Source organism: Crotalus tigris, unplaced genomic scaffold (genome assembly GCF_016545835.1).
Source record: "Crotalus tigris isolate CLP2741 ecotype Arizona unplaced genomic scaffold, ASM1654583v1 scf7180000019100.1392032, whole genome shotgun sequence".
Classification (NCBI taxonomy): Eukaryota; Metazoa; Chordata; class Lepidosauria; order Squamata; family Viperidae; genus Crotalus; species Crotalus tigris.
This window is the reverse complement of record NW_024097375.1, coordinates 1,228,873-1,247,983: the sequence shown is the minus strand read 5'-3', so window position 1 is coordinate 1,247,983 and position 19,111 is coordinate 1,228,873. Positions and strand designations below refer to the sequence as shown.

At 41.7% G+C, this 19,111-nt stretch overlaps 1 protein-coding gene across 4 annotated transcripts in view; it reads right to left on the bottom strand.

Annotated features, from left to right (window-relative positions):
* PCGF3 (polycomb group ring finger 3) overlaps positions 1-14,260 on the bottom strand; it is a 58,981-nt gene extending 44,721 nt beyond the window's left edge. Inside the window, exon 1 of one of the 4 annotated variants that reach the window (XM_039359695.1) lies at positions 13,647-14,260. The gene's annotated coding sequence lies outside the window, so the exon portion shown is untranslated. Of the gene's footprint in view, positions 1-10,048; positions 10,180-12,273; positions 12,958-13,090; positions 13,316-13,646 lie in introns of those variants that run through there. The other 3 variants (XM_039359690.1, XM_039359693.1, XM_039359691.1) reach the window with 3 other exon arrangements.
* Between the last annotated feature and the right edge of the window lie 4,851 nt (positions 14,261-19,111).

Sequence of the window (19,111 nt, the reverse complement as noted above, 5' to 3'; positions counted from 1 at the left end):
TCTTCAAACTTGGCCCTTTTATGACTTGTGGACTTCAACTCCCAGAATTCCTCAGCCAGGCACACTGGCTGAGGAATTCTGGGAGTTGGAAGTCCACAAGTCATAAAAGGGCCAAGTTTGAAGACCCCCGATCTAGATGATAATGCATGTGGGTACTGTATTATACTACGTCTAGACCAGTGGTGGCGAACCTATGGCACATGTGCCAGAGGCAGCACTCACAGCCCTCTCTGTGGGCACCATGCCCCGGAGATGGCAACTGTCCCTCTTCAACTAGCCGCCCACTAACTCACCAAGGTCCCATGTAGCCGGATGCATCCTGGCACGGCTGGTTTCCCTCGCCCCCCATCCCATCTCTCCTGGCCTCGCATGCTCTCCTTTTCCTGGGCACAACCCACTGCATCGCCTCCTCAGCTGTCGGCTGGCCATCCAGTTCAGAGGTGGCTTCTCTGAACTGCTGTTGGAGGGCTGCAGAGCCCCAGAGTGTGCCGGTTGAGGGGCTGGCAGGCTGTGGCTGTTGATGGGCACCATCGGCCCCCATGCACTAGCTGGCCTCTGTGTGCGGAGGCAAATGGTGTCAGGCAGTGTCAAGGCCGGTCCCTGCCTCGTCTTGCCATGCGGCAATTGGTACCCCCACCCTGCCTCACCTCACCCTGCAGGACGAGCCTCCTGCCCACTGCCCCACCTGCCAGAGACCCCACTGGATCTTCCCCCAACCCTGCCCGGCCCCCACAGGCATCCCTCCCCACGAGCAACATCGAAGTAATCATGCCCATCTTGGCCACACCCACCCAGTCTGCCATGACCACCACAGCCATGCCCACCTGGCACCCGGCGATACATGTGGGTTTTGGGTTGCAGTTTGGGCACTCAGTCTCTAAAAGGTTCGCCATCACTGGTCTACTCTAGACTGTTCTGATAACCTCCAAAAACGATCAGCAGTAAGTTATTCAAGAAGTACCATTCATACTTGAATAATGGACAAACTAAGCAGTACTCTTTAAATATACATCTTGCAACTTACATATTTAACCATGTGAGCTTCCTAAGGAAGAAAAGCTATTTGATTTAGTTCTGATTTACATATAGCTGTTATTAATTACCTGGTTTTTCCCAATTTACAGGATGGCATGCACCTGCAGATTTGGCAATTTACTCACTCAGAAAGAATGTTCCTGATCCAGGTGTGGTAATTTGTAAGCCAAGCTTAAAACACACACACACAATATTTTTCTTTAGTACTGAATTTTCGAATAGACATTGGATTTAACAGTATTGCCAAATAAGATCCTGTCAAGAGACTTTCTGCTACTGCTTCTCTTAAAAGCAATGACATGGAGAAAAACAACAACAACAGGGGACAGAATTTTAACTTCAAGGTAACAGTGCTTTGCAGTTTTTAGGAAGAGGGGCAGAAAAACTACTATGAAGACTATATTTCAGTAATCATTCTACAACAATATATTACAAAATAGATTTGCAGTTAAGCCTTTAGGCTAGCTTCTTATGAATCCTTTCTGTCTTTGGACAATACAAGATATCACATGATGTAAATTATGTCTGCTTATTTTACAGTCTTGGCAGCAGTTTCCACTTCACTTTTGGCTCTAGGCATGCAAACCGGTACAAGGTACTAGGTGACACCCAATCTTGCACATCTAAGTAACTTTGCAGTATCTTTTCTTATAGATCCCATTGCACCTTCTACAAAAAAATTTTAAGGATATGCTAAGTGTTCTGGGCATTAAACAGTGAGTTTCTGGGAGCACAAGTGTTTTAGGAAGCTAATTGTAGGCAGTGAAAAGCCTTGACTAAGGAAAGGTAGGAAAGGTGCTAGGGAAGACCTGGCTCGTGGGTGAAGGAAGGGAGAGACTGACAATATGCATTAGGCTTCTCCCATAAGTTCTCTATTTTTTTTCTAGTTGAAACAGTGAAGTCAGTTCCAATTCTGCCAAACTTCAGCCAACCTAGAACAGTTCAGTATAATATCCCCAAACACAATGTGTTTCTTTCAGATTAGGAACTAAACATATTTTCCATTTTTGCACATTCCCAACATAAATTTAAATTCAAAAAATTGTAAGGGACTTTGAAAAACAGTTGATCCAACACCCTCTTCAATTCGGGATCTGCAATGCAATTATCAATAGCTGCAAATTGTATTTTCTTTGGAAATATTTCCCACATAACTAATCTATCCACATCTAAAGTGATTCTTAATTTCTGAATATACTGAGGACACAAAAACAGGTTTACTTTGCTGAATTTGTATCTATAAATATCATCTACTTAAAATTTAATTTAAACAGAACATTTAACAAACCTTAATTTATAAGAACTGAAGAGCCTTCTATGTATATACCACACATGCCTATCATTCAGCTATCTTAAAAAAGTAAGAACAGACAATCTAAAGAAATAAGAAGAAATAAGAAAAAGAAGCTAGCTAAAACTTTTGTATCTTTTTATTCTTCCATATCATTTTTACTTCTACCATGGACAGACACTGCTTCATATTTTGCCTCTTTTTCTTTAATCTTTTTTTTCTGTCTTTTTGAGGATCTCATCAACATTATTTAAGGATGACTTTTTAATTTTTCCCCTTCCTCTTAAATCATTCGCTGTTTCTTCATATATTTGTTCTGCAATTTAATCCTTAATCACTCTCCATGTGACCAAACTAATACTATTTCTTCCATACTGGTTATCACTTGCGTATAATTGCAAAGTTATATAGATAGCCTTGCTTGCTGGCTATTTGAAGAACTGCCTCTTTCTAGTTACATCTAGCCAGCTCATTAAAACTGGAAGATAAGATATGTTCCCATCTATTAAGGAAGTACATCTAGTAGTGGGACCAAGGAAAAGAGCCTTCTCTGTGGTGGCCCCCTCCATTTGAAAATCAATTCCCTTGGAGATAAGATTGGCCCCCACACTGATACTTGATTTGGAAGGCCCTGATGAGATGATTCTGTCGGCAACCCTGGGGACCGCGGGTGGATATAGAGCTGATTAAGTGGCTGGTGTAACTGTGTACCTGCTGTTGCCAGGGTGAGGGGGGGGGGTATGGTTTCTTAAGTTGTGAAATTTTAATGTTGCAAGCCGCCTTGAGTCACCATGAATTGGGCAGGCATATAAATTTAATAAATAAAAAATATAACAGCGGAAAAAGTGCGCTTGTGAACCATCATTTTTGTTTTTATATTCACTCATTCCTTGCAACAGACTTTAAATTACCATAACCTTTCTCCCAGCATTTGTATATTATAAAATTTCATTTTTAATCAGGCATTCTACACAAATATACTTACTGTACTTGTTCTTTATTGATTTCCAAAACAACGTTAAGCTTCCATCTAAATTGTTCGGCATTTTTTCTGCCTCTTTTATTCCTAACTCTTTCTTGCTCTCTTTGATTACTATCTTTCTTTCTATATAGCTTATATAATATCTGGATGGGACAAAACAGGTTGAAGTTAAAGCCAAGCAAACCAAAGCTGCTATTTGTTCACTTTGATTCCTAAATGTTTCAAGAAGTGTCTCCGGGTAGCACTGTTCCTGAAAGAACAGGGCTGTAACTTGGAGGTCCTCTTAAATTCATGATTACTACTAGTGCAGCGTTTCTCAACCTTGACAATTTTAAGGCATGTGGACTTCAACTGCCAGAATTCCACAGCCAGCAAGTGGATAGGTGAAAGCCATGGCCAGGGAGATCTTTGCCCAACTCTGCCCAGTGTGCTACTTGTGGACCAAGCTGGAACCAAAGGGCCTTGCAACCCTAATGCATGCCCTATCTGAGCTATTATCATGTATACCACATGGGTTGCCCTTGGAGATGATTAAGAATCTTCAACTGATCCAACATGCCATGGCTCATTACTCTTCAGTTTCAGACCCTGCACTTTCCCCCTATGAGCTTCCAAGTGTAATTCCAAGTGCTGCTTTTTATTTTTAAAGTACTTCATGACTCGGTACCGGAGTACTTGTACAAATGCCTTCTCCATCTGATTTCGACTCACTTGACTCAGATTCTTTTTATTTTGCTCCAGGATTTCACCTTTTTCCTTACATCCACTTTGTTTAGAGATTAATCTTCTAGTAGTTTTTCCTAAAGGACTAATCATTTATCTTCCTGAAAATGTGCACTTCCACGCTTCTTTCTTTCCCTTCTTTTATTTTCTGGTCATGTATTGTTTTCCAAGATACATTCTTAGTGCTACCGCTATCTAACCCACCACATTCAAAGCCTCATGATATTTGCATCCTTCAACAATTTTATAGGTCTTTCATCATAAACAATCAATTAATTATGCTTTTATATGCATATTCATTCCTGCTTAAGCCACATATTTGAAACAAATAGATGTAAGTCATTACTTATCAGTCACAGTTCTCATTCATTCTTGGGCCTCTGAATAACCATGTACCTTTTATTGTACTCTCACATTTTGTTTCCATATATCCATTCATGCCATCTAACAGATTTTTCTCCCTCCCTACACCTCATTCAGAATGTTTCCTAATTTTTCCTACAACTTATCTCTAGTTCTATCACCAACAGTCACCGAAGTATAACATCTCCAACTTCTGAATTTGTACTTTCATATGTATCTGTAACAATCTAAATCAGACATGTCAAACACAAGGCCCGGGGGCTAGATGCAGCCCGCGAAGTGGTTTCATGTGGCCCGTGAAGCCATCCTGGAAACAGTGAGGGAACAGCCCCCGCTGCCAGGAGCCAATGTACAATTTTGTGGTGGCCATCTATGCTGAAATGCATTCAATATTAGCTCCACAAGGCCGTCTGGAAACAGCAAGGAACCAGCCCCTGCTGCATCGGCCCACCCCACCCCCACCCCCCGAGTGCATGCTGGGGAGGTGTCACCCTTTGTGAGGAATGAAGAGATACACCATTGCCTGGAAGTGGCCACCAAATGGCCCTCGCCTACTTCACATATCCGGCTTGATGGGCTCCAGGGGAGGGGTTTTGGCAGGCAATGGGGCGCTCTCTTCACAGCACCAAGAACTGAGCCGGGTGGTATGAATCTGATGAGAAGTGCAATGTTGCCTAGCCCCCAGCCTGAGCAAGCAGCAAGATGCAAAGCTGGTGAGCTTTGCACCGGCCGGCTCAACCTCTCGGTATTGTGAGGAGAGTGCCACACTGCCTGCCGAAACCGTGCAGGCTGGGGGCTGGGCGGCATTGCACAGGTAACGTTGACTCTCACGCTGCTCATGGCATCCCCTCCCCCAGAGCCCATCAAGCCAGATATGTGAAGTAGGTGAGGGCCATTTGCTGGCCACTTCCAGGCGATGGTGCATTTCTTCATTCCTCACAAAGGGTGACACCTCCCCAGCTGCATTTCTTGCCTGTTTTTCTCCCTCCCTCCATCTCAGATATTTTCCCACCACTCTGTACTTAGGAAGGAAAGAAAGAAGGAAAGGAGAGGGATAGTTTGAGAGAAGTCCTGCCTTAGTCCTGCCCTGCTGCCCTTTCACCATCTCCTTGCCCCCTCCTCCTGGCCTGTCCTGGGGTCTCCCATCCTATTGCTAAGGAAGCTTTGGATACAAAGCGAGGTCTCCTCCCATGGAGAGGGAATGGGCCTCACTCTGACTTTGCCCTTGTACCCATCATGAGCCACCTGGCTAAGGAGAGCAAGCACAGTAGCAGCAGCAGCCTTGAGGAGGAGGTAAGTGCAGCTGAGTGCCCCCTTGGAGAAGTGGGGCTGGGCTTGATGCTTTGGGTGCTCGAGGGCCAGACTGGGCATTTGACCTCTGCTGCCCAGGGCTCCAGACAGCCCGCACCACCATCCAGCCCCCCCCCCCACATGGCCTGAGAGGAACAGTGAGGCTCCTCCAGTGGACCATGCCTTGGCACTTGACATGGTCCCACCCCCTTCTGCAGAGACCTTCAGATCTATCCCACTATTGCCCAGGCCCCCACAGGCACCTTTGATGCGAACGATGTAGAGCTGGCCATGCCCACCCAATAGGCCACACCCACTCCATCCACACCCACCCAGTAAACTGCACCCACCCTGGCCACACACACACACTCCCGAGGGCAACCGCAATGCTGATGCAGCCCTCAATGAAATTGAGTTTAACACCCCTGATCTAAATGATACTTTCTGACATACACTTTAGCCCATTTGCTCACATTTAAATCTACACTTTTATTTACTTGCAGGAAGTTATCAAGTTTACTCCACAAGGTATTTCATTTCATTTCATTTGTTAATTTGTAGTCTTTACTCTTTACTCTTCTTATACTCTGAATCACTATCTTTGATAGGCTGCATCATCACCTTTCATACATTTGGCCAATTGACGCTTTTTAAAGAACTATTTTAATAAAGAAATATAGACTACCAGATTTAACCACATTTGTGCCATAAGCTGCAGTTTCTGTTAATTGTGTGGATGGTATTGGTCAGCCCCAGCACATTTGGGCTGGCATTCGAAAAACATAATCAAAGTTCAGCTCTCTTCCATGCATACTAATGTTACTCAATCTCTATTGTACAAGCATGCCTGGCTCAGGAGTTCTGGGAGTTGAAGTCCAGGAGTCATAAAAGAGCCAAGGTTGCCTATCCCTGAACTAGACAGTCTGGGCGGTGTATTGATATACATTCAGTATACTGACACTGCATAGAGATTTTCTTAACCGCTAAGTTTTTTTAAAAGTAAAGAAATTCCAAGAAAATTGTCAGAGTGGAGGGTTTTTTTTGAGAGGGAGGGCAATCCATTCAATTTTCAGTTGCTGTTGATCTTAACCTTAAGTAGTAAAAGCAACTTTTATTCAGAAGGTCAAATTTAAGGAGATAATAAAAAGTTATTTCTTCACAGCATATTTGTGAGAACAGCATAATTCCTTGTCAAAATGGTGACAGATAAAATAATATTGTGACAGGGTTAAGAACAAACAAAAAAAGTTGCAACAGACTGAGGAATGAATGGCTCTGAATGCAAGGGAAAATAATGCTGGTTTTTTTCCCCACCTAAGCTCATTTGAAGAATGAGGGTAAGAGAAAGTATAACAATTTATTCCCAACTGGTCAAAAAAGTAGGAAGGAATTTTTAAAAGCTATAGCATCATAAATTATTTGCTTTTTCTGGACTGATGCTAGAGGTGACACAAATATATGTCTGAACGCTCCCAGGGAAAATTAGCTATTAGGAATCAAATGTTCAGCAGAGTTTCCTTCTTCAACTGGCTTTCTATAAAGAGAGAATTTTAGAATAACTAATACACTTTAAAAGCAGTTCTGTAGAATTTCCATCTGTTCTGCTTCAGAAGGCTATTTGGGAAGACGTGTCTGAATGCCATCACCCATATAGACCCATACAGAAGAATCCTGCATCAAAAACGTGAATGCTGTTCTTAACCTACTTTCCCTGAAACCTTTCCCTAAAAAAGAAGACCAACCTTACAGAGTAGGAGCAACACCCTCTGTAAATCTGTTCCTACAGTGTGCAATTTATGTGGGATACACAGATTCACTTTAAAACATGCTGGAACATTTTAAAAAAATAAAAGTCATTGACTACAGTTTGAAATTTCAAATTTCACAGGTTTCCCGTCTCATTCCACAATTTTCTTCTGTAAAACGTGTGACCGGCTCTTATTTATGTGCGAGCATTCACATGTTGCCTGCACTGTTATTTACAGCTCAAGATCAGATAGTAAAAGTTTAACCACTTTTTTTTTTAATCAACTGTACAAACTGTTCATCAGAACAGGATGATCATTTTTTGGATGAGATGGAATACAAGGGATATACTTTTGCAGGGAAAATAACATTGTGAAAAAGGTGATAGTAAAGGTTTTGCCCTAAATTCCAATTCCTGTGCTTTAAAGCTTCTCTCTCTCACACACACACAAACATACACAAACACAAACACACACAAACCTGTTTGTACTAGGCGCATCTGAGAAAACATTGACTCATTTTTCTTAACTGCGTAACTACTAGAGAACCTGTGCTCCTCATTTTAAAGTTTAGGGCTTAAACAGGGAATAAATAAGGCTTTTTTCCCCTTGACAGTAGAAAAAAAAAGGATAGGGCATTCTTTAACCAAAAGTTTTTCAGGCAACAAGAATAGAATTTTCATATTGAAGAACAACTATTTATTGACATACATTTTCTTAACTAAGCCAGCAGATAATGCTGGTTCACGCAGAGAACCAGCATTATCTGCTGGCTAAGTTATGGAGGAAGCTATTGAGCCAATGAAGATGTGACAAAATGGTCAAGATTACATTAATACGTTTTTCTTTAAGATAGAACAGGTAGTCCTCCACTTAACAACCATTCGTTTAGTGACCATTTAATGTTACAATGGCACCCCAAAAAGTGACTTATGACTGGTTTTCACACTTACAACACTGCAGCATGCCCTTGGTCACGTGATCAAAATTCGGGCACTTGGCAACTGACATGTATTTATAACAGATGCACTGTCCTGGGATAACGTGATCACCACTTGTAACCTTTCCAAATAGCTTCTGACAAGCAAAGTCTACGGGGGAAGCCAGATTAATGACATGATTTACTTAACAACTGCAGTGATTCACTAAACAGCTGTGGCAAAAATGTCATAAAATGAGGTTAAAATTCACTTAACTGCTTTAATTAGCAACAGAAATTTTGGGCTCAATTGAAGTCATAAGTTGAGGGCTACTTGTATACATCAGTTTCATGCTCATGCCTTTCAGAAATGAACTATGACAAAAGTAAATGGGAAGTAAGAATTTATTATACAACCTGCCTTCCTTTTGACTACCACAGAGTCAAAGAGATCAGAATATATGCTGCTTTCTGAAATATGACTATTAGTGGCTGTACCAGGAGTTCAACTGAGAAATATGAGCCGAGGTGGCGCAGCAGTTAGAATGCAGTACTGCAGGCCACTTTAGCTGACTGTATTCAGCAGGTCAGCGGTTCAAATCTCACCGGCTCAAGGTTGACTCAGCCTTCCATCCTTCCGAGGTAGGTAAAATGAGGACTCAGATTGTTGGGGGCAATGTAAATATATATACAGTGCTTACTGGTGTACACCGCTTAGAGAGTGCTCGCACTTAAAGCGGTATATAAATCTCATAAATAATAATAATAAATAAATAAATAAAATATGACAAGACTGATCTTCCCTTCTTTCCTCACCTAGAGTGAATTTCACTAGGACTGCCTCAGTTTCAGTTCTGGATGCCAAAACAGTATGTAGAGTGTTTCACATTGGCGTAACACTGGAGATGACTAATAAAGGCACCTCAAAACTTGTAATTTATTTCCTTGAAGATAAAAAATTTATACAAAGAACATGAAGCTTCATAGAAGCTCACCCTGCTTACCTTCACATAGCTGAACATGAAGTTAACCCATGTATTATTATGATACTATTATACTGAAGGTTTTTCACATTGTATGTAGTTGTCTATCAGATGTATTCCATGCCCTATAATACAGAATTCTCTAGACCAGGGGTGTCAAACTGGTGGCCCGCGGGCCAAATGCATCATGCGCAGGCCACACACACACCAGCTCTGTAAAGGCAAAAAACGTTGTGATGTGTCATGTGGCACAATCGAGTTTGAGACCTGTGCTCTACACTCTCTGCCATTTAACATACAATATCAATAACTGAAATGATGATAGCAAAATAACAAAATCCAACATTGCCTAAAATGCAAAGACAAAACCTAAGCCACTAGCAGGGTACAAAAGTTAATTCCACATGCCAAGAAATTTAAAAAAAAAACTCATAAAAGTCTTGAGAATACTGAAATACTTAAAATGCCTAAGATAATGGGGAAGGGTTAGCCTAGAACTGCAAAAGACAGGAATGCGGTTGGTTAGACATATTTCCTTAGAAGACTTAAATAATAAATTAGGCTATTTTTAATCTGAACAGAAAATAGAAAACTTTTATATAAAAAAAGTACACACAACTGGATAATATACCACAGATTAGACCATACAAGCTCTTCATGCTTATTAGAAATTATTCAATCAGAGCACCAGTACAAATGGATCATATTATTCCCTACCTCCAACTGGAAAGCACAATTGTTATGTGAATATTCAAAGGAGTATTGTCTATGGAGATTCACGGTCATCCAGGTCCCAAAGGTGCTTTTTCACAAGGCAACTGGACTTTCTTTTTTTCTTTGAAGACTTTTCACTTCTCATTCAAGAAGCTTCTTCAGCTGACTGGATGGTGGGGAATGGAAGAGTTTATACTCCTTGCAGACAGCTTCCATCTGCATTTAAAAGACAAAGGCCACTCTTTCAAAGACAGCAAAGCCCACATTTTGGACAGAAAGAACAGTTGGTTTGAAAGAGGGGTCAAAGAGGCCATCTATGTCAAAACTGAACAGCCCTCTCTCAACAGAGAGGGAGGGATACAATCATCTATCTCCAATTAACAACACAGTCCTTTCAGCAGTTCCAAGACGGCTCCACACTCATCCGCACTACTCAGGTGACCCTGATGACACAGATAAACCTCCTGGTGGCCTCAACAACTCTCTAAAAGAATGCAAATGACCAGCTATCTGCAAAGAGTATAAATCCTTCCATTCTCCACCATCCAGTCAGAGTTGAAGAAGCTTATTGGATGAGAAGCGAAATGTCTTCAAAGAAAAACAAGACAGTCCAGTTGCCTCGTGAAAAAGCATGTTTGCACAGGGCTGTATGGATCAATAGCCTTGCCCTATGTGCTCCATTAACTGACTGTGTATCCTAAAACATGCCGAGGAATCCTTGGAACTTTCTTAACAGTAAAGTTGATAAAGAAAAGGGGGGAAAAGTTTAAAATTTGGTCATTTCCACTATCACAATATTAATTTCATTTAAACAATATACCTGACAGATTCTAGAAAACTATACTTCAGAACTTTATAGGTCCAAGTTTCTAAAATATATATGCAGTGTATAAACCGCACACATGCAACAGGTCCATGCATTATGGGGTAGAAGATGCATTTTTAAATCTAATATATAAAGCTCCAATTAAATAACACAGTTGGGATATTTAAATTAGGCTTCTTTTTTTTTTTTTGACCAGTAAGATGTGCCCTTTCCCCCCTTTCCTCCTGTTCAATTGTGTCCAATTCTTGTAGACTGCCTGGACAACTCCCTGCAGTTTTCTTGGCAAGGTTTTACAGAAGTGATTTGCCACAGTCTTCTTCCTCAGGCTGAGAAAAAGTGACTGTCCCAAGGTCACCCTGCTGACTTTGTATATATCTATGTCAGGACTAAAACTCACTGGTCTCCCAGTTTCTAGCCTGATGCCTTAACCACTATACAAACAGGCTTGTAAAAATGTCTTGTTTATTAATAAGATCTTCAATACTACAAACACCTTAGTCAAACAGAACACCACAGTTTGGAGCAAAGCAAAGTTTTTAAATAAGGATAGTAGAAAACCTGTCTGAGAATGTTAGCATTTTAATGAATACTACAGCTATAATCAGATTATGTGAGTTAGGAAAAGGGGGAGAAGGATGCTGTGTGTGTGTGTTTGTGTGTGTGTGTGTGTGTGTGTACTGTATAAAATAACTTCAAGAATAAGTTGCAATGCTGTATAAAATTAGGCACACCTGATATATATGAAAAAACCCAATTCTTACTAGTTTCACATTAATTTTTTCTGTGCAGGATTACATTTGTTAAACATAGTAAAAATTTTGAAACTAGATTATTACAGTATAGACAGTCTTAAGACATTTTTTTCCAGAGTGAGATTTACAGCAACTCATAATTGGTTATGAAGATTATATATTTACTAACCCATTCCAACCATTACATTACCATAGCAACACAAAACTTAAATGCCAACCGATTTTAACATAATCAGGAGGAACTCAGTTTGAAGCCACAAAAGTGTCTTTCTTCTTATGACAAGAAGCACATAAGTCTAAAACTCAGAACACATTATTTAAAAGAAAATCATATTGTTACGGAATTACCCAATATACTGTATATCTACCATTTTTAGTACAGCCATCCCCCAGAAGCAAAACCAAGTACACTCACGTTGACAGACATCTGAGGCCATGAACATTTTTAAAGTCCACATTGGCACGATACAGGCGAACTACAAAATAGTTACTGCTGCTATTGAATCAAGAGTTCTGCAAATTAACTCAAGACTTACAACCATGCCACAACCTTAAATTGTGCCACAGCAGAGCTTTTGTCCTATCGGATAAAACACAACCAATCACACTTCTTTTTTTTTTACACAGCTAAACTTGTAGGGCAAGCTTACCAGTTGAGCGGTAATGGGCACTGCTACTTAAGTACGGCACTGATGGTGAACAAGCCCTTAGTCACTACTATGAAAGCAAGCAAGACTATTTCTCACCATAATTTGGGGGCGGAAAGGTGGGGTGAGGAAGAAGACAACATTAAGTGTAGTTTTTTTTTTCAGAGCAGGGCGAGTTTCTTTTTTGGAGCATGAAGGGGGGAACCCATGGCTTCTGCAAGAAAGAAGCCAAATACTTCAATGCTGAAAGGGGGAAGAAGAGAGAGGAAGAGGAGTCCTGGGGGAGAGGGGCAGGATTTTAAAAATACATTAGGACAGCTAAGGTTGACTGGGGAGAGAGCAGTGTAGTTATCCGGAAAGACCCAAAAGGAAAAGGCAAAAAAAGTCTCCAACTCTGAATCAGAGAAATGACCACCCCGCCCCCTGGAAGTATTTGCTGCAGTCCCAGAAAGTTAAGAGAGGTGCCCTTGAAATCCACCTCCCCAAATTAGGATTTTCCCCCCACACCCCAGGCTCAAAGGCAGAGAGGGAGGGAGAGGGAAGGGAGTCTGGCCCAAGGCTCTCCTCTCCCCCACCAATCCCTCCTCTCGACCAAGGGGGAGGCTGGCGCCCACTGTCGCCACCCAAGAGGTGGGGGGGGCTCCTCTGGCAAGGACCTCCACCACCCACCAACTCCTTTGGCCCAACGGCGGGAGGGAACCCGCCCCTGTGGGGCCTCCGTGGTAGGTCTGGACCGACGGGAGAGGAGGAGGAGGAGGAGGAGGAAGACAGGGAGGGGGGGGGGAAACAAGGAGGCAGCCCAAAGGAGAAAGACACTGACCTGGCTGGGGGAGGAGGAGGAAGAGGAGGAGGAGGAGGAAGAATAAGCGGCAGCAGCAGCAACGAGGACGGCGCCGGCCACGCGGGTGGATGACGAGGGAGGGAGCCCGATCCCCTTTAGACTCTCGAAGAGACTGGGGAGGATTTTTAAAAAAACCAAACGAAAACGAGAACCAGAAGAAGGTTAGTAGGGGGAAAAAAATTATTCCGGTCGGGAGTTAGTACAACAAAGAGGCGGAAATAGCCGAACCGAGCCGAACGCGCCCGAGCGGGGGCGCCGAGAGCATGCGCGCTCGGGCCAATCCGAGCGCGCCGCCACCCCCCACCCCCCCAAACCACCACCAACGCTGCTGGGTCTGTTCAGCAGCGGCCAAGTCCTTCAGACCTCGGCGGCGGCCCCCAAAGCAGAACTGGAGGGGGGGGTGGCGGGAGGTGGAACAGCAGAGCTCGAGTGGAAGGACTGGCAGGGGGCGAGCCTTGCAGAAGCGGGAAAAGCAAAGGCAGCCCGCAGCCGCGTCCGCCGAAAGAAACGGGGAGCAAGAACCCCTACCCCTCACCTCGTGCGCGTACACCTTCCGTTCCCATGACAACGGGTTGCTACTTCTGGGCCAGGTCGTGGCTTGCTCCCTGCCGCTCACCGGTTGTGCGGGATGGCGATCTGGTCTATCCTACAGGTGGCTCGGTGTGCTGGGCGCCCCGAGTATTTCCTCTCCTTGACCACTCATGCTGAGGTACTTGGCTTGCGCTGATTAAAACAGCAGCAGCAACCCAAAAGCAAACAGATCACCTTGCAGCAGGGTGAATCCGGACTTGCAGCACCGCCTTCTTGAATGAGCCCCTTAGGGCATCAAGGGGCGGGGGGGGAGGATCAATAAGAAATGCATAACCAAGCTACTTTATGTAATCTCTGTTAAAAGATTGGATAAATCAAGTTTGAAGTTTTGGTAGGTTTTTACATGGTATTGCATGCCATGTAGGGTGAATGCAATTTTTTATTACCCCTCCAAGTGTTAAATAAGGTGGCAGTCTGTTCATTGATACAGTTTTTTGTTACGTTGTAGGAGCACTGTCTAGGTATTTCCCCAAAGAAATGAATCCTGGTGAAGACTCATGTAGATGTTTCACACAGCAACTATGCAAAGTTAATTGTACCACTAAATAAAATCTTGTGTGCTGGCAAAAAAAAAAAAAAAAAAAACCTCTGGAATAGCCCAGAGAAACTTCCCCACAGATAAAGATACAGAACAGCTAAAATGGTCTAGGATTGAGCAGCGTGGTCGTGTTAATGGTTTAACAGGGCTCTGGTTCAAGAAATTTCCCTATCACAATTTCACAAGGAAGAGAAATTAAAATTATTCTTGGATGCTTAGATAACCATCCTATCATTATGAAGAACATAGAAGATAGCTTGAATTTCTAATAGTATCCTAACATATCTCCTTTCCTGCCTGCTGGGGTCACTGCAACATCTGACTCTTTAAAAGTCTGACTCTTTAAAAACTTTTTTTTTAATTTTACTTTTTTTTAAAGGGAAAAAAAGGAAATTGGCAAGCTTTAAAGCAAAAGCACTAATTCCGGTGTTACCTTGATTGTCTCTAGAGGCATTTGTAGGTGGGCAAGTAAGAAGTAATAAATGTCTGAGAGGAGAGATTCAGAGAGTACTCTCATCAGCTTGCTTCCTAATAAATAAATGCTTTGTAACTTCCCAATAACCTTTGGTGAGAGCATCTGCAACATATCCTCAAAAGTCCAATGGTTCCAAAGTGGTGGTGAACTATGTAATATAATGTAACCCATCACTGGGTCTCAGAATGCCAACATCTGTATGGAAATCGCACAAGTTACAACTCAACTATTAAAATTCTAAAGCAGCATGGCTGGCTGGCTGGGGAATTCTGGGAGTTGAAGTCCACAGGTCTTAAAGTTGCCAAGGTTGGGGATCCCTGGTCTAAAGCATGGGACTATATCTCTGGTTTGTGTTGGAACTTAACAAAGGGCAACAGTTACGCTAAATTAGGAAGAAAATTCATGATGCAGAGAAAAGCACACTGCAGAAAATAGTTTATTTCAGAAGACTCCCAGGAACTAGATCCAACTTTTGTGAATACTTGTCTTGAAACATTGGCAGCATTGCTAGAGTGGCTGTGTCCCTGTGATCATCTTCCCTCTGGTCGGCTGAACTGATTTGTTTCAAGCTCATCGTGATATATAAAAAAAAAACCACTGCAAATCTGATTTTCCTTCAAAATACTAAAGCATTGAGACAGCCTGCTTTACCCCAGTTGAGAGCTCTTGGGTCCTTTCTCACACCTTATGATCCATGCCCATAGCTTCATGCCTGCATCTCATCCGTCTCTGGAACTGAGCAGAAGGATGGGTCTGTTTTGATTTTTCACCTTCCCACAGAACAAATACTCTAATTTTTAGAAATTCCCAAACACTAATCACAATGCAGAATAGGACAGGCACTAGTTGGGTGCTCTTTTTATCTAATTGGGTAGTTTGGAAGGACCAACCTTTTGGCTTATGGGGGATTCTCAACAATTCCAGGTCAGCTATCACGAGGGCAAATATAGGCATGGTATTTCTGGGGAGTGAAAGCAGTGGCCATATGGAAAAACCCTATGTTTAAATGCCCCATAAGAACATTATTGTGGAATGTTAGACATCAACACTAGACCTGGGCAGTGCCTTGGAACTGATTCCAGAAAGATGCTTCAGAATATGGATACAAACATAATACCTTCCTCCAACTCTTTTAAAACGAGCTGCTGCATGATCCTAGGAAAAAGTAGAGCTGCTTTAGAGAATTGTAGATAAGTGCTACGTTTACAGTCCTGCTCATTTGGATCCATCTATTGGGCATGACATGTAAAACCCTAAACAGCTGTAATAAACACCCCAAAGCAGGCCTTCTCAACTTCATGTTCAACTGGATGTGGCAGAACATACTATTCCCCCCCCCAATCCAAAAACATGAACTTTGTTAGCAAGTACAGCTGGTACATCTTCCTCTTTCCTACTCATCAAATGCTCATGATAGTTTTTATCTTTCAGAATTAGCCTGGAACACAGCAAAAAGTTACCCACACCCATATTTGCACTATATCTCCTGGCATGAGGCATGCACACATATCACCATATAGGGAAAAGTTTTTGAGACATGAGCACTTCTGTGTGACTTCTTCACTTTCTCTTTCATGCTCTTACAGACATCGTTGAGGACCCATCCCAAATTTTTGACTAAGGAATACTGAAATAACAGCTTTGTGTGTATTAGGAGCTTCACGGTCTATTATATTGATCAATAAATGATGTGATTTTGCCACATGGGTCAAGACAAAGTTGATGGGAATCTCTTTTCCTTCTCTTTGTAGTAGCCTGTTGAGCTGATCTTGAGGTGGGGCATTCTGTTGTGTCCAGGACAGTGTCTACTCTCTATGTCTGGACTGTTAGAGAGCAGGTCTTCCATGGTTCAAAAGGAAGAGGCATGTTAGTATCGTGATACAGAGAATTTTGAACAGGAATAATGAGACATATGGGCTACCATCTGATGGGCCTAATTGGCAAAAGGGCAGAATCAATTATTTGATTATACTGTATAGGTGGAAACAGCAATGAGAAATAAAACCAATGTGTTGCACACTATAGGCTACTACTTTATATCAAGTAGGGCAAGCTTTCAGAGGCTGAGGGCCACATTTAAGATTCAGGAGGAACCCAAGGCATACAGGCTACCAAATGATAATCTAATTGGTTGGACTAAGATTTGGCCTTTATTTTTTGTAAGCTATATTAAACTCATTTTAGAAGTTGAGAACCACAGAAGTGACACTATGGTTCTTTTTCTGAAAAATGGCAGCAAGTTGCTCCAATTAGTTTTAGCAACCTATTAACCACAGGAGAGGATATCAGTTGTGTAGTCAGTAGTAAAAACAACCTATAATGATAAAATTATGAGTTGCTACAATACCTGGTTGAAAAATGCCTTGAATGTTTAATGAAAGTTTACATGATGTAATGTTTCCCTTTACCAAATTTGATCACGAAGTGGGATTCTTTCCAACCTTCTTCCTTCTAATCCATCTCAATGGTTCCCAGGAGGTTTCGTTTTTTTAAAAGTGCCATGTTTTTTCTAAGAGGAAACAAGATATAGGCATAGAAAAATAGATGTGGGATGTTGTCATGGAGAAAATCTATCTATGTGGTCGTTTCAAGTCAACATTGGATTTGATAGCAAATAATCCATCAATCAATGTGGGATGTAAACAGTAATTTTTCTTATTTCATTTTAGTTTAGCCCTGTTATCGAGCAAAGCTAAATATTTAAAGATTCAAGTTAAAATTGGGCTCCCCTTTCATGTAGCACATAAATAAAGTTCATGACTGTAACATGTTATGGTGAAATTATACTAATCGGTAGCAATAGGACAATCATAATACAACCAGGGTATTAACGCATCTAGGAATAAAGATAGTCCTCTATTTAAACAACAGTTCATTTAGAGACCGTTCAAAGTTACAACAGCACTGAAAAAAGTGACTTGTGATTGTTCTTCACACTTACAACTGTTGTAGCATTTCCATGGTTATGTGATCAAAATTCAGACACTTGGCAACTGGTTCATATTTACGAAGGTTGCAATGTCCCCGGATCATGTGATCTCCTTTTGCAATCTTCTTACAAGCAAAATGAATGGAAAGCCAGATTCACTTAACAACCATGTTACTAATTTAACAACTGCAAGATTCACTTAATAGCCATAGCAAAATGGGGCAAAATTCACTTAATAAATGTTTCACTTAGCAACAAAAATTTTGGGATCAATTGTGGACATAGGTTGAGGACTACTTGTACTTCACATGATGCTTCCTACGTTTCCTAAGCCATCTAATTTAAAAATATATATATTTCTTTTAGTTAAAAAAAAAAAGAGTAGAAACATAACTTCTTATCAAACAGAACACCAAGATTTCCTCGAGGAAAAAAAGAACCCAAAGATAATCCATTGCACTAGAGAACACCTAAGAAACATGGAAGGAATGCTGGAAACAGCCTCACATATATTTTCTATTAAATTATTGTTTTGTGACTGGCCACACACATCCTAGAACAATTTTATAACACTCTCTCCGTATCATATTCTCAAAATTCTAAGCATGTTCTCTGGCCCGAAAAGTTGAGAGCCCTTTTGCCATCTCCAGTAAGGAACACTATGGCTTATGGCTCCAGATATGAACTAGAGCAGAGGTCCCAACCTTTTGGGCACCAGGGACCAGTTCCGTGGAGAGAGATTTTTCCACGGAGCGGAGGTGCGTGGTTTTGTGCACTGCCTGCATCTCGCGGATGGGGCTTTGCTTGTTTGTGCGGACCAGTTGGTGGCATGCCGCGTCCACAAACTGGGGGTTGGGGACTTCTGAACTAGAGAATATCACCTAGAACATTTAAAAAATATATTTTAAAGCATTATTTTCTTAAAAGATATTGTGTATTAATTAACAACAAATATTGGTTATTTGCCATCAAAAAGGAGTCGAATCATAGCAACCACATAAATTCTCTCCCTGATGATCTTTCCTCAACCTGGCCTTTCAGTGCTTCCATTGGGGCACCCATTGTTGATGTAATTGAATCCATCCATCTTCCTGTTAGCTGTCCTCTTCTTTTTCTTTTTAACAAACATAGATGTAGACCGGGCATGTCCAACCTATGGTCCATGCAGCCTTGGGTAGCTAGTAATGCAGCCTCACAAGATTGTAAACTTGTAACATTATTATGTGATTCATATACATTAATTTGGTTATATATTTTATATGCAGCCCAAGACAATTCCTCTTCACTCAGTGTAGCCCAAGCAAGCCAAAAGATTGGACATCCATGATGTAGACGAGAGGTGTCCAACCTTGGCGTCTTTAAGACTTGTGGACTTCAATTCCCAGAATCCCCCAGCCAGCAAGGAATTCTAAATTTAAAAAGCTGAGAAAATTAGAAAACATAGAGGAAAACAAATTATAAAAATAA